Raw genomic sequence first — 15,723 nt, 5'->3', positions numbered from 1 at the left:
AAAGGATATGGCTAGTACACCTAAATGATGCTGTTAATTAGTATGTAAACTGTGAAGCAGAATTCATAGTAGCTTAAAATCAGAGTTGTAGAGATTCTGTGGAGACTGGCTTCTTATCTAACAACGTTCCTGGAAAAAAAGTTTGCAACAAATCCACTTTTGTACTATATTAGTAGGTTCTAATGCTACTGACCTGCTGGTCACTTGAATGTCTTTCATTAAAAGAACCCCACACTCCAGCAGTGGTGGCCTGTGGCCCACTGGCAAGCAGACAAAACTAAGCAATTAAGCACATCCTTCAGGACTCCAGGTTTCTTTTATGGCATATTTTCAGGTTTCATGGAATGTACAGTATTCTCTCTTTCCATTACTGGATAGACCAGGGGTTCTCCACCTCTTTGATCTCAGGATGCCTTGAAACAAATTATTGAAGACCACAAAGGGCTTTGATCTATGTGGGTTACTATCTGTTGGTATCTTCCATATTAGAAATCAACATTGAGAAATGTTTTAAACGCAAAAATACACAAATAAACAATTCTACTATAGCTGTTGGAGAAGTTATATCTTCCAATGTCAAGTAGCCCCTAGAAGATGCCACTGTACACTCATGAGGTAATGAGAGTATAAAGGGCAAACATTGTCTTAATGTTATTGTGAAACTAGTCTTGACCTAACAGACTCCCTGAGAGGATCTAGGAGATCCCCAGAGGTCCCCCAGCCACACTATGAACTGCTGGTATAGAAGACATAGTACCGAACACAAAACTGTTTCTGAGTCTTTAAGACCTTATGAGGTCAAACATCTCTCAAAACATTTCTGACTCATTCATTCAAATTGTGTCCTGGGCCCAAATAAGACTCCTTTCATAATCCGAAGCTGTAGCCTTATTTTTCCAATCCCACAACTCAGGATCATACATATTTGGCCTTGATGTGAATACTCAGGCTTAAAATGTACATCATTCCTTTGATAAGAACAGTATTTATAGTTAATATGTGATAATCATTACAGCTAATATCCACAGTCATTGAAATATCTATGTAGGTCTGTTTTCTTAAATCCCTAGTAATAACAGTGGCTTTTAGTTTCAATGCATTAAGAAAAATGGATCAGAGTTAACTTTACTTCTAGTTTTGAGACCTTTTTGATTTTTATGATTTGAACTTAGAGGTTCACAGTCCTGTGCGTTTGTCTTCATTACTCACATCACTTTATACCCGTGCTTAGAGGATGGAATTAATATGACTTTTATATATTGATGACTTATTTCCTGCATAGAAAGTGGTCGGGGTAGGTATACAAAAAATACAGTTTTGTGCATTTCTAGATTAAGGGGGGAAATCAAGTGAAATTAAGGTGACAATAGAAAATAAGATCTGTAACTAAAATAATAACAGAGTAGAAAAATGAAGCCCCTTTACCAGCCCACTGTAGTTCATGCCTCGGTATGAAAATTAATGCAGATTTTGAAATTGATCCATGTCATACCACCTAAACTCATCTACATTTTTATGCCACTAACTAGTAGTTCAGAAAGAAGGACTTTTCACAAGAGGCATTTTATAAACCAAATGCCCAAGAACTGGAGATTGGAGCTTTGAAAGCACATAGTTTATTTGGCTCTTACATCAGAGTGAGACTAATAGGGTAGGTTTAGGGTGAGCATTCATCAGAATTGCCCAGGAACATCACTGTGGTGTTATCTTTTAATGGTGCATAAACGATTTCATGACCATAATAAGTAATTTACATTTCTTTCACTGTTTATACCCAGTTAAAAACACAAAAACATCTTTTTGAGGATAGAAGTGCTTTGTTGGATATAAAATTACACACACGCACACACACACACACGGAGATGTGTTATTTTCTTTAACATCACTTACAGTACTAGTCAGAATTCAAATAATTCCTCATAATACACGGTCCATCTTCAGGAATCAAGGACTTAGGCATTCTCCTTTGACATCACAGACCACAGCTGCTTTTAGAATTAAGCAAGGTGAAACCTCTGTTTCTATGGGACACTCCATCTAGGACTTGCCAGTGTGAAAGCTATTGTCTTTGCATGACCTCTAGACCTTTCTGACCAGAAGTTCTAAATGCCAGTCCAGGGATGTGTCATGTGTAATTCCTGGCAGGATATCATCTATTTCTTCTGGTAGAGTTTTCCCCCGTTGTTGCAAGGAATTTTAATATACTTCAAAGGCCACCTAGCATGCTGGTAGGGAAGATGTGCTTTGGAATAAGAGTGCATTATTTGAACTAAGTGAACATTTTGTTATTTTAAAAGCAAATGAATATGTTGAATGTTTCACATGTTTTCCTAATAGACCTCAAAACTTTTTCTGCAGAACTTAAGGAAGCTGCTTTGAGAGAAGGATAGTATGGTCCAAGAATAATATCCTACAATGCATATTTGTATCCGAAGTGGTTTATACAGGTGTGGGCAAGTGGTGTGTTTGTAAAACTTCTGTTGAATAGGCCACTTTCTTTCAATACAGTAATTACTGTTTAATTGGTGCCTCTAGAAAAACTACAATTCAGTGGCAGTGATCAAATCATCCTCTTCCACTGTGTCCCCATAGAGACTTCTCTGAGGCATCACGTTGTGAATTTAAGGGACATGGAGGGAATTCCAGCGGTGGGAAGAGGGGGAATTGGCCTAGATGAACTTGAGGCTCTGAGATGCTGGTATTAAGTTCTTTTTGAGTCAAAGATTATTTTGATACTTGGCCTTCCCTTCATTAGTTCATGGATGCAGTATTTTCCACATACAAAATAAAGTAGTGATTTGACATTCTGAGGGATACGCCAAGACTTCTAGCTATCGCTGAAGTTTAAATACGTAATTGTCTCTACAGCTGTTTGATTTTCTTCTCAAATCACTTTCCCACCAAATCAGCCTGATTTTGATGCGTATTTTTCACACCACAGCGTCACTGTGGCTCAAGTTTTATGGTCACATTTCTGAAAGAAAAAATGAATTACTGCATATGGAATGGGACATATAGGACAACAGTACAGCACTGAAATGTGGCTGCTGTGTGGCTGGCTGGGTCATTCACTAACTTAGCTCCTTACCTAAACTAGCCTTTTAATAACTGTTATATAAGTTTGTGTCTCAAAGTATTAAGTAATACATGCTGAGGCATTGAAGAATCCTTGTTGGGAATCCCCTCGGTGTCCAGTGGTTAAGACTCCACACTTCCACTACAGGGGGCACGGGTTTGATCCCTGGTCAGGGAACTAAGATCCTGCAAGCCGCATGGTGAGGCCAAAAATAAAAATAAGAGGTTGAATGTATTAAAAAAAAAAAAAAAAAAGTGAGCCTTTAAAAAAAAAGAGTCCTTGTTAATGGCCAAACCATAGATACCATACTATAGACTGCTATCATCCCTATACCGTTCTGAGGTAAGAAAATATATTTATTCATTTAAAATATTTATAAAAATATAATTTTATCATTTTCAATTTACCATGGCCCCAAGCTCTCTATGACATATCAAAAATAATTAGAAATAAATAATATTTACAGTCTACTAGGAGAGATTTACATATGATTAACTATCACATGAGGTAATATGTGATAAGTTGTTCTAAGTATTCCAAGAGAAACTGTTTATTCTCCAGGTGGGGCAATCGAGAAAGTCATCATGTGGGAAGCATTCAAGCTGGTTTTGAAGGATGGATATGCTTCCGGTATCTGTGGATGTGAGAGAGTTAGCCATCCATAAAATCTCAAATAGTTAATGGTTATTTTCAAAATAGTTTTTATGGGGTTTTTAAAAATTTGTTTTATTTTGCTTTGATTTCTACGTAGGCAGCTTAGTACAAGGGAAAGGGCATGAAGTACAGAGAACAATCACCAGAGTTTGATTTTGGTCACTGCCGCTCACAAGCGATGGACTCTGAGCTTTCGTTTTATCATCTGTAAAATGGGCATGTAGGAGACAACAAAGCATCCTGCCCAACCCCCAGGGTCCTGGTGAGAGTGCAGTGGAGTAGCCGATGTTGAGCCGTCAGTGCAGAGTGTGGAACAGGGAAGCACTGGGTGAGCTCTGCTTCCCGGACCCCCTCCCTCTCCCTAATGCTGACCTCAGTAAACAAAGTCAAGATCCATCATTACTTGGAAATAAAATCTCTATCCCGGACATGTCAGATGTTTCCTTAGTTCTCTGTTCTAGTTCACTGGAACAATTTCCCAATTAATCATACCTTGACAGAGTTTCATGTTAATTGGTTTCCAGGTAAAAATTCTTATTTTTAAACATTCATCTTTTTCAAAGGATTAAAGAGTCTCGAGCTTCCTTTTAGTTCTGGTTTTTCTTTTTAGCACATAACTGTAAAGCTAAACATTTAAATTTGCTTTCAGAAATGTATTTCAAAACAAGCTAACCCTTCTCCCCCGCCCCCCCCACCTCCAAAATTAAAGATGAGTGGCCAAAACAAAGTTTTATCTTGCCCCTCCACATAAGACAAGGTAGGATCGGGATGTAGTGTGGGGAAAGGTTTGTTTTAGTGTTAGCTTGTTTTCATATTTTTCTCGGAGTCAGGCCGAAATTCTCTTTTGCAAAGAAGAGGAGTGGAAAAGTGTGTCTTACTGCTCACAGCACATCTATAAGAAGTGCCTCTAAAACTATTTGCCCCTCATAACTCATCTTCTTCTCACAACTTTTCTATATTTTTCAATTGTTTTGTTTTTATTTCTAAAAGAGCTTGAAATTCCTTTCATTATCCCCACTCCAGCTGTAAGACTCCAAACCCTGTCCTGCCTTGTCCCTTACCATGTGGTCTCCCTTTGGGACCCTCAGATTGGAACGATTTGCCCATCACCACGTCTGGGCCTGCCATAGCCGGGTTCCATATTGACAGTCATGTGGTGGGGTGTGCTTCCTGCCTCTTCCTAGGTGGTCTGTGCCCCATACCTTGGTTCTCCACAGCCACCGATCCACTGGACCTCTGTGTATCTCCTGTTCTTGGGGCTGAATTCACAGTCCTTAAACGCATCGTACAGACTCAGAGGGCTGCAGGAGTATAAATTGTATCAAGGGAACATGTGGCTCTGGAACTGGTCCGCTTCTACTCCGCCTCATTTCTCTGCTTTGTGGGCCTTCGGGGCTTTTGAAGTAAACTGGTGCTACGGCAGCTTCCACTTAATTTGCTCAGTGGTTAAATCGATCTATCTCTTTTATTTGATCGGATCTCCGGGAACCGAATCGTTTGCATTGATTTATTGATTGGATCTATGTTTTCACCATTACTTGTGATCACTTTCAGCTGTTAATATTGGCTAATTCAATCGGGATTGATTGGCCTTACCACTGAAGGCAGAAACTTAATCATATAGGACAAAGAAATAGGGCACGGCTCACCTCAGTTTGACTGTTAGTCTCTCTCTCACCCTCCTTCCTCCCTCCCTGCACCTTCTCTCTTCCTAACATGTAAGCAGTAGTAAAAAACCTATCAAAGCTGCCCTTTTTCTTGAGCAAAGAAGGGAGTTTAAAATTTTATAGCATTCATATGCATCTGAAGATGAGGTAGCTTTATTTTGCTTTTTAATAAAACTGCACTTAGAAATTAAGCAAGCATACCGAAAGATAAACATGATTATCACAATGAACTCATTGGGACTACATGAGTAAATGAGTTTTCAATTACCCGTTTTGTACCAATAAATCCCTAATCCGTGTGTGCATGCTTGGGGGCACAACCTGGGCTCACCTTTTTCTAGATTTGGCCCTCACTGCTTCACCATGTGTCCTACCAGTCACATTTTCAAGAGTCAAGTGGGTAATAGGACCGAAGGAGGGGCAACAGAGGTATCTGCATTAAGCGAAAACCACGTTATTTACATTGAATCATTTCTACAGCGCCCCAGCTCAGTTTTTAAAAATTCTCCATCCATTAATTCCTTAATGTTCATATCGATGGCTGGTTTTCGCTATTAAGAGATGGAACACCACCTCCCCGTTCTAGGACTCATTCCCTTCTCCAACAGCCCTGTTGTTTGCGATCTGCCATTACATTATTTTTTTGTCTGGCCCAGAGTTGACGACAGATGGCCATCTCCGAACTGCCATCAGTGCGACCTTATGGAGCATTCAGCTAGTGTGTACTGAAGAGCACTGCGGCCACTGCTGCAACTCCCTCCCCTCCCCCACCCCCTGGAAATGTTCATCACCTCTGCCACATTCCGCTTTGGCTGGGCTCTGCTGGCCCTGCCGGCTCCTGTGTCACCAAGACAGCCTGCTGCCACAGCACCGGAAGATCTGGCTCTGTTAGGAGCGAGAAACTGCGGGCACAGTCATCCTGCAAAGACAGCACTCTGTCTCAGCACCTTTGCAGGCAGATCCTTGGGCGAGAGCTGGACCTCCACATTTCTAGAACATTCTGCAATCCGGGGAGGCACGTTGAAGTCCCCCGTGTATTCCTGTTTTAGATGTTTGCTCTACACATGGATCAGTCTCCTCACATTAGCAGAGACACAATGCCAAGAATAGACTCTTTGTGTTTACAAACTTCGATCGGACTCTTGGAAAACACCACTTCCATATCCACCTGCTGTGGCAGTTAGAGAGAAGGTAGTCATGGGCTTCAACGCTCAATCCCCTGAAATGGGCAAAGAATCCACTCCAGCATCCTCTAACCCGTCGATGTGGCAATCCCTTGGCCAGCCGCATGAAGTGAGCTGTTGCTGCACGTTTGGAGAAAGATTGATAGGTTGTTCTTCACTGAGTTTGCTAAGGCCAGGCGGTTTCAGAGCCATGAGTGTATTTTCAGAGGAATTCACATTTGTATCCTTTATTGTTATATTTGCAGTGAATCTACAGCTCGTAACAGGCTCTGCCCCGCAGCTGTGAAGGAGTGAGTTCCCCTCATTGGGGAGAGAGCAGTGTTCTGTGAAAGCCTGAGATGTGGCGGGTGAGATGAATAGTGCTTAAAAGCGGTGCTCGCGGTGCTGTCATCTAGAACAGCAACTCCGAAGCTTTAAACGGGAGTGAGAGGCAGGGTAAACGAGTCCTTTAAAAGTGGTGAAATTTTAAACTGCCTAAAATAACAGGCCTCCTTCATTGATAACTTCATCGAGGGAGGGAGGGAGGGAGGGTATGGGGGAGGTCACTGGGCAGGAACCGCTTTCCCGTAAGAGGAGGGCAAAGTTTGCAAAGAGGAGGCTTTTCCCTTGTACCCAGCGTGTCTGGGAGGCTGGCGTCTTTCTTTCGTGCCCTCCTTTTGCTTTGATGCGGCCCCTCAGATGGCAGAAGACCATCTCTCGCCGGAAACCCGAATCGCCCATAAAAGGTTTCCTTTTTCACTTGGCCAAAACTTAATTTTATAATTATCTGACTTACAGCACTGGGGACAGCTGCTGAGTTTGTGTGCCTTCTAGACAAATAAAAGGCTGCCGTGATACTATCGAATACCAGCAGTATGCTGAGCTGTGCTTGGAGTTTATAAGGGTGAAAGGTGATTGTGCAGGAAAATAGAACAGTCTATTTGCCGTGAGCCGGGCACTAAGACCTCATCCCCATACTCAGTTATAATTCATGACAGTACTGGTGGGAAGCCCTCATCCCTCTGTGGAGTTAATGCATCTCCACTGAAGCCTGCTGTGAGCACCCTGCATCCCCGCCCACCATCTGTGCCTTCGCTCGCAAGCCCCCCGCCCCCACTCCTCTCTCTCTCTCTCTCTCTCTCTCTCTCTCTCTGTTACTCACTCTTTCCTGAGATCTCCTGGTATTGATATTGTCAGGCGACTAACTGCTTTGTAAAAGTGGCTCTCCAAAACGGGCTTGTCGTTTAACTAGGGGAAGAGCTGGAAGGAACGCGGTACAGTGTTGTTAAACGTCTCATTTAGAAAATGGGCAGGGAAGCAGCAATGGCCTTAAACCAATCGCAGACTCTGGGAGCCAAGCATGCCCTGCCGATCACCGATTCGTACGAGGCACCTGTGGTCCGTGGTGAGAGGCCAGGGATGCAACACAAGGTGGACATTATGACTCAGGTTAATCTTGTTCTGAACCAGAGTTCAGAGTCCGGAGTCGAATCTGAGAAATGTTTGCCCCCTCTATCCAGGGGCTTGGACCAGCTGGTGGCGTGAGCACCAACCCAGTCCCCACAGACTGGCCCCTCTGTGATGTGATGCTACCCACTCTGGGAACCAGAGCTGGTTGCCTCAGGGCTACCTAAAGCCTCTGCTCAAAATGATCAAGCCCTGGGCTTTACAGAACGCCACCTAAAATAGCCGTGGTCATCTGTGTGGTGTGAGCCACCTTCTAAAGCGGAATGAGCAGAGGTTGCCGAACTCCCAAACTCGCTGCGGCCTGGAGCCAGCAGTGGTTTGTTCCCACCCTGTCCCAGCCCCTCGTGCCCCTGCCTCCCTTCTCCCCTCCCCGCTTCTTCCCACTCCCCACTCTGCTGGGAGCCCAGAGGGTGATGGGGCAGGAGGACAGTGTGGGTTCAAACAAAAGATGACCCTGCACCTCCTCGAGCATGGCTGAAGCAAGATTAATGTGTAATGTTTCACAATATGTGCTCTTAACAGAGTCCATTGTTAGTCCTCCTTGAATAAGATAAATCAAATCCAGGCCTGGGACACCAGTATATGAATTTAACAGATGTGATGCCATAGGGAAACTACTGTGTTATAAACTGCAGACATGGCCTTTTTCTATGTCAGACTCGGGCTTATTCCAAAGAGCCTTCAGAGCTCCAGTGGTGAGGTGAGAGGTCACCCACTAAGATGGTAGCACCCACACTGTAATTCAGCCTTGTGTGTAATTGGTTCAGAATCTCATCCTGACGTCTGGCTGGTATCTGTCCCATCATCTCGCTCACCCTCCAAAGGAAAAGTAGGGCAGGGATGGCTGTACTCAATGTCCAGGTTTTCTTGGGTGAAAGATCACTTGGAGATGACAAAGCTGAGTAGTCAGCCTGAAATCCTGGTTGGTATTTTATTAATTTTGCACCAAGATAAATCCTGAAATTCTGACAAACTCCGTGACAGGTGAAATTCCTTCTTGCAGAATCTGCTCAGCAAGAGGCTGCTCATTTCGTTCTGTTCCGAGGCAGGCAACAGGAGGGCAGCTTTCTAATCAGCCCTCAAAGGACCCCCAGCCGCCCCAGAGTCTCGGGCTGATTGAATAACTCCTGGGCCTCTTCCCCTAGGCCTCCATCAGCGGGAGTCCTGGGGAAGGCAATCTCCCGCAGACCGGCACTGAAGAGAGCTTTAAAGCACCATTTTCTGCTCTCCCGAGGAGCCTGGAGTACTAAGGTAGCCGGACTGCTGATATTTTATGAGACACTGTCAGACGAAGAGCAGAGTAAATGGTTTTTCTCTTCTTCTTTGAGTCACACACTACATCACTGTTGAATTGCTCCCAGAATCTTTTACATTGAAAGTAAGAAATTAATTGGTTGCTAACCTTTCATTCCCCCTCCCTTCTTCCTCGTTGTCTTCCTCCTTTTCTCTTTTCTTAAATATCCACGCAGAGGCCCTTTGCTTAACCACAGTTGCAGAAAATCAGTACCATTTGCAATGAAATATTTATAATGACAGAATGAAAAAGTGGATTCATTTTCTGGACTGTAGCCGAACAGTCTGCAACTTCGTGCAGTATTGTTAGGCATCCCTCCTTCCTCCCTTTCATTGGAAGCTTTTTCGAAAACAGGCCACATGTACACTTACCTATGCTTTGGAGGGATGCCTACCAAAACACAGAACCCGTTTCTGGGCTGTTTTTAAAAACAGAGGAGAAAAGAGCATATTTTCATCTGTGTTGCCATGTGGGGGGCACTCAGCTGTGGCCCATAAAGAGGTAGAGAGGATGTGAACCCCGTCAAAAGAAGGAGCGTTGGCGCTGGGAAGGAGAAGCTGGGAGAAGTTTACAAGGAATCCAGGAGCCAGTCTGCTCTGTGCTCCGGAGCGGAGTACAAATAGCACCCAGCAGGCCATAGAGTCTCAGGGCAGGTTTATAAGGGAAATGGGAAGGCACAACAGAGGTGTATCAATAGACATTGATATCAGAGCTCACCTTCTTTTTTCCCTTTAGCGTTTGCTGCCGTAGGCTTTCCTCCCACGTGACCTCATATTCAGAGCTGCCTTCTTTCGAACGAGGGTTGGCTACTGCATTTTTTTTTTTTTCAAAGATGAAAGACAAAAGGAGTTTGCTAGGACGGTGCAGCGTTGCATTGCAAACAAGCCCGTCTCACAAGTGCAGGGCCGCCACAAGGCGTTCTTGCTTCCTACACGACTTGATTGCATCTGCAGCAAGATGCCTGTGAAGTACATTTCAGTCTCCCAAATAAGTTTTCGCTTACCACTGCACAGACGGGCCCAAAGAGCCGGCCCACGTCTCCTCCCTCCGGACTATGACAGAGCTTACGTCCGCACTCCCACTCCGGGACCTGCTCAGGCTCCCAGGCCAGCCCTCTGACTTAACCTTTCATCTGGTCCCTTGTGAAGCCCTGGGTTTAAGTAGTTAGGGTTGTTTTCTTTTGGTGATTTTGTCCAAAGCGAGAACAGTTCCAGCAGACTTGAGCATGAGTTAAAAACAGCCAAACTCAAATGTGCAGGTTTTGCTCACTGAATTTGCATCCTGCATTGCCAACTCCACAAGATCAATAATCCATATTTTAGTGTATAATAAAGGCTGCCTGTAATTGAATTAGCTCATTCATTCCATCTGATTAGCCCTGTTTTATTCATGGAGTGGAAAAATAATACAAGCTTACCTTCTCCAACATATCGCATGATGTGAATGTAAAAGAGCCTTCAGCACTGTAAAACAAATTTATAAAGATGATGGAGAGTTAATTTCAGTATTTGTTTATCCTAGGAATAGGAATAATACAAAACACATCATGCTGCATTTTTGTGGTGATAACTTTAACGTTCACATCTACTGTGTCAGTCTGTCCTCCAGTCAGCCCGGCATGAATATCCTATAATAGGTCTCTCTTCTTACCAAAAGCAAGAACGCCTCCTCAGTTCTGAAGGACAGCTGGGATAAACAGTCTTCTGGTATTCGCCTTGGAGAAATCCGCCTTAAGAGATTTCACCCTAAGGTCATTACCTCTTATCCATCCATGGATTACCATTTGCAAGCTTTGTGATTGCCTACTCTCTTCTCTTTGAAGCAAAATCTTAGCACACGTTTGGACCTGGGTGATGAGAAACACTGAACAGGAAAGGAGTTCTTCATCATTGGGACCCCAGGCTCTCAATGCATAGACCAATTTGTGTGTGATGCATACTTGCACAGGGGCTTGGAGGTTTTATACAGGTTTCTAGGTTTGTCTTCTCATTGCATCCAAAAAAAAAAAAAAAAAAGATTTGGAGAAATGCTGACAGTTCAGCATGAAATGATGTGTGTTCTGACACAAACTGCATTGTAGCTTAGGAATCTAGCCTGAAGTTCTTTTATTGTAGCATCTCTTTGGTTCAGGGGAGAAAAAGAATTTTCTTTAAAAGTGTGTGTTTTAGGATGTGACAATCACTTTTCTCCACTGCCGTGCATGAATTCAGCAGAATGTTTCCACTTAACCCTTATTATTGCTGGCTTTCTGGAGGACCGAGGGTAAGGAGAAAAAAATGTTTTTGCATTAGTTTTTCAACAACTTAGGTGAGTCTGAAATATATACCCAAGTAAATGGGGACTGTAATCGTGGCACGTTCAGAATCAACCTTTTCTGCAGACCAGGAAAGGAGCACTGAATAGCATTCATTTAGGTACTGCCAGATGTATTTCTGCAAGGGGCGTGCCTTGCCGAACCACTTTGGATGATTTTAAGTGTTATTAAGCAGACTTAACAGGGGCAGCTGGCCCTCAGGATAGAAGTAAAGGACCATGGCACAGAAATCCTTGGTGGAGGAAAGTTCCAGGGCAAACCCATCCTCAGAAGGAGAAGCGCCCAAATGCAGACTGGATTTGAATATCTGAGTTAACAACTCTGGGAATATTTCTCTTCCTCTTGGCCAGCTCCTTCTGTGTTGTGGCTGGTTTGCATTTGTGTTTGAAGTGCCAGGCGGTTTAATGAAGTTATTCTTTTATAAATTTTGCAACACTGAAGCAAGCATGAGGGCTTTAAATTAGAATAAGTGCCACTTCTGTGTGGCAGGTTCCTTTGAGGACTGATTAGAAAGAGGCCTCCTGCCGCCCAGTCCTTTCTGCCCGGCAGCGGCGTTGGTGCGTGGGCTTGTTTACAGCTCACCTTTGAATTTGCACGAGAGAGCGAGCGTACACCATGCCTGCTGCCTGGGCCTCTGTTAGCAGAAGCCGTCTTCCTTTCCAGGATCATGTTAAATACTTCACTTTAAGGAGTTATTTTTTTAATTATATTGCTTTATTGTAATGAATTAAAATTAACTTGGAGCAGCAAATTATCTAAGGATGTGAGGGTTATAGATTACTGTCACCATAGCTACAGCTTTGTCGGGGTGGGGAACTCAAGGGCTGTCTTTCTAGAAGCTCAGTGCACCATGAGGGGTGAGGAGACTGTTCCACAGAGACCGAGAAGCAGCGTCAGAAAAGATGCCCAGGAAATGGGAAGAGAACGGGAGTTTAACGTGTGGGTTTATGAAGCGAATAAAGGCTCTTCTTGGCCAGAGTGGTGGGCAGCTCTGCCATTTTAAGACCTGAAAGCTTCTGGGACAAGAAGAGATGAGGCACAAGAGGGAATCCAAGTGTATGTTAAGACCCAACAAGGTTCCATGTAGAATAAGGGATGCACTTGGCATTCCTGATTCCCTCTCTTCCTTCCTGTGTGCACTGGCTAACAGACGGGTGATTTCAGGGGACGCGAGGCAGGACATTATTAAAGAAATGGGCTTGAAGCTTTCTGCAGGACACAAAACATGCAAGGGGGAGGGAAAGGAAAGAGAGCAAGCCAGGAAAAAAGCACCAAACTTAAGTACAGAATTATTTCTCTTCTCTCCAAACCAGGATTATTTTTTTTTTTAATTGAAAGTGAGAGACACCCAAATGGAATTGGGCTTGTGAAATATTCGCATTTTAAAAGGACTTTCTTAGAATTTAAAGCAAGGCCTACTTGGGGCTCCTTCTAATTGCATTCTCCATGCAGGAATATGAGCCCTGGGGGACCCAAAGATCAAAGGCAAACACCAGGGATTTTACCTGTAGAACCCATGCAGGAATGTACCTCTCTCCCGGCTCCACAGCACACACTCATGCCAACATCCAGCATAGGCACGAGTGTACACACATGCACATGTGCACACACACACTCATCCTTCTGCAGTTTCATTATGGAAATTTTGGAAACCAACACATCGTCTTTTCACAGTTCTATTCTTTGTATGTATATTTACTAAAGCAAATGCCCTAGTAGACAAGCATTCGGTTGCCTATGATGGGGAAAGGTTGTTTTCTGTTATTCTTCATGATTTATAACATGCTGACTTACTCTTACTGTGAGTTTACCTCCTAGAGAGTGTGGCAGTGTTTTTACTAAAAGAACTAATACACTACAAGGAAGTGGCATTTCTTTTGCTCTTTGCCCAAGTTCAATAAACTATTCTTCATAATTATTGGGAATTGGTTGAAGGGAATCCTTGTCCATATCAAGTGGAAAAGCAGCAAGAGTTCGTGCTTCCTCCCCCTCCCTAGAAAGGTTACCCTTTGAATATAAATTACTATGCCTTGTGCTTCTCCCATTCTAATCAGATGACCTTTTGAGTCTGGCGGACAGAGTTTAAATCCTCACCCTGCCAGTCAGTTTTTACATCAATGCCCTGTTCCAACAGCTTTCAGGTACATAACTTTCAATGGATTTCAAAAACAGACGTGAAGTAAGTCATGCAGGCGGAATCTTGCTGCTGATGGTCAGACAACCTAACTTGACTGCAAGATCTTGGGCCAAGTAATGTGACGATGGGTAATTTCACTAACTAAATCCTTTACAAAAAACCTTCTGGGATTCAAAGTCTAAGAGAAAAGGGAGGAGCAGGAAATGTGTAATGTTTGCAAGAGGACAGTTCTGAGCAATTATCAATTTAAGCTCCCATTATTTGCTGCTAATTACTACACGAGGCTGTTAAATATTTAGCAGAAGTTTGTTTAATTGTGTTTGACTTGGGATGGGGCAGGGGGCTTGAATATGACTTGAGCATCATGAGTCAGTGTGTACACCCAGAGCCAGGCAGAGAGGAAATTTGCATTCACCCAAGATGAACACATTTCAGTGTCAGCCAAGCCTTCTTTTTCCTTCATTCCACAGATTTATCTTTAAGGTATCTACAATTAGAGCACGAAGAAGGGGCACTGTTCACGGATGTAAAATTGGAAGGAGGTCATTCTTAACCTGGTTTACAGGTGTTCTAGTTTAGAAAGCACCAGTGTGATAAATTAAACATTACAGGGGGAAAAATTAAAGCTTAGCAACAACTGGCACATGGACACATCTGTCTGTGAAGCACTGACTTAATCCCTGAATATCTTATTAGACTGTATTGCCTATCAAAGCCTTCTGTCCCACAATGCGCTGGATCCTGCAATTCTAGAATCTGAGCAGAATCTTTAAGCTCTGGCCTCTCATTTTTGCTGGCTCTCTGCAGTTTGATTTAAATTTTCCGTTGCCTCCATGCGTGTAAACAGGTAGCTCAACTCATTATTCTCTTTTAAAAATAAACTTTGTACTTTTAATGTATTTCCCAGTGGCTATTTTGCTCTTTTTAACCTATTCTTCTAATTCGGCACCTTTTTTTTTTTTTTCTTTTTCCTCAATTTAGTGGATAGTGCATGCTCCTATCAGTTCAAAAAAGGGAAATTTCAAGCCTGTCCCGTATGCAAAACAGATGGGGGTCAGGTAGCGACTGAAATTTTACTACCATTTCTTTTCATGTATTTAATTAATTAATTAATTTATAATTAATTAATTAATTTAAATTTTGGGCCACGCTGTGTGGCTTGCAGGATTTTAGTTCCCCAACCAGGGATCGAACCTGTACCCTTGGCAGTGAAAGCAGAGTCCTAACCACTGGGCCACTAGGGAATCCCCTTTACTACCATTTTTAAGCTCGTAATGAGAAATGAAATGGTTACAAAGTTCACATTGTCATGTATGACCCATCATCAGTATTTGTCCTTTTGAAGCTGGTGGACCAGCGTGGCTTGTTTTATTTCTCTGAAGTGTTTAATTGTCAAAATACTAAAAATTGCTCTACATTAGCAATTTGGACATGGCATTCCTTTAAAAATTAGTCTTTGCTTAGGCTTCTGAAGACTCACATTAGACTAAGGCTAGGCTGCTTTAGGTAGGTATTCTCAAGATATTGTTCACCACCACTGGCTTTCCCAGCTTGGTTTGCTGTTGTAAAAAAAAGAGCACCTGTGGTGAAAATAGGCTCTGTTTGAAGTGACCCCTACCCCCCTGCCCAGCCGCATGGATCTTCAGCCCCACAGGGACCAGTACCCTGCCCTCGGCCACTCTCAGCCTGGCTCCTGCTTGGTCTCTCTCCCTGGAGCCCGTCACTCTCTTCTAACCTCCCACTCCAGCACCGGGCAAGTGTGACTCCTCTGAGAACTAAGCCCAGGAGGTGAGGCGCCCTTTCTCTGTGGCCCATGGCACCCTGCCCTCCTGTCCCTGGTGAGTGCCCTGACGGTGAGCAGCTGTAGTCTCTGCAGCCAGCCCAGCCCGGGGATGAGAACATAGCGACCTGCACCGCTCAACAATTGCTTCTTCCCACAAGCCAGCTCAGC

General features: G+C 43.5%; 1 protein-coding gene and 1 long non-coding RNA gene across 4 annotated transcripts in view; one reads left to right on the top strand and one right to left on the bottom strand.

The window, feature by feature from the left end:
- LOC111181481 (uncharacterized) overlaps window positions 1-15,723 on the bottom strand; it is a 544,017-nt gene that overhangs the window by 3,557 nt on the left and 524,737 nt on the right. For 2 of the 3 annotated variants that reach the window (XR_016387610.1, XR_016387609.1), the window contains exon 3: window positions 10,739-10,784. This is a non-coding gene — a long non-coding RNA (uncharacterized LOC111181481). Of the gene's footprint in view, window positions 1-10,038; window positions 10,131-10,738; window positions 10,785-15,723 lie in introns of all 3 variants that reach the window. The other variant, XR_016387611.1, reaches the window with a different exon arrangement.
- Window positions 1-15,723, top strand: part of ZNF521 (zinc finger protein 521) — a 279,567-nt gene that overhangs the window by 254,501 nt on the left and 9,343 nt on the right. The window lies entirely within an intron of this gene.

Source organism: Delphinapterus leucas, chromosome 14 (assembly GCF_059928025.1).
Source record: "Delphinapterus leucas isolate spDelLeu-1000000601 "Yukka" chromosome 14, BTC_Dleu_Yukka2, whole genome shotgun sequence".
Taxonomy (NCBI): Eukaryota; Metazoa; Chordata; class Mammalia; order Artiodactyla; family Monodontidae; genus Delphinapterus; species Delphinapterus leucas.
Note: the sequence above shows the minus strand (reverse complement) of the source record. Positions and strands in the feature narration are given on the sequence as shown.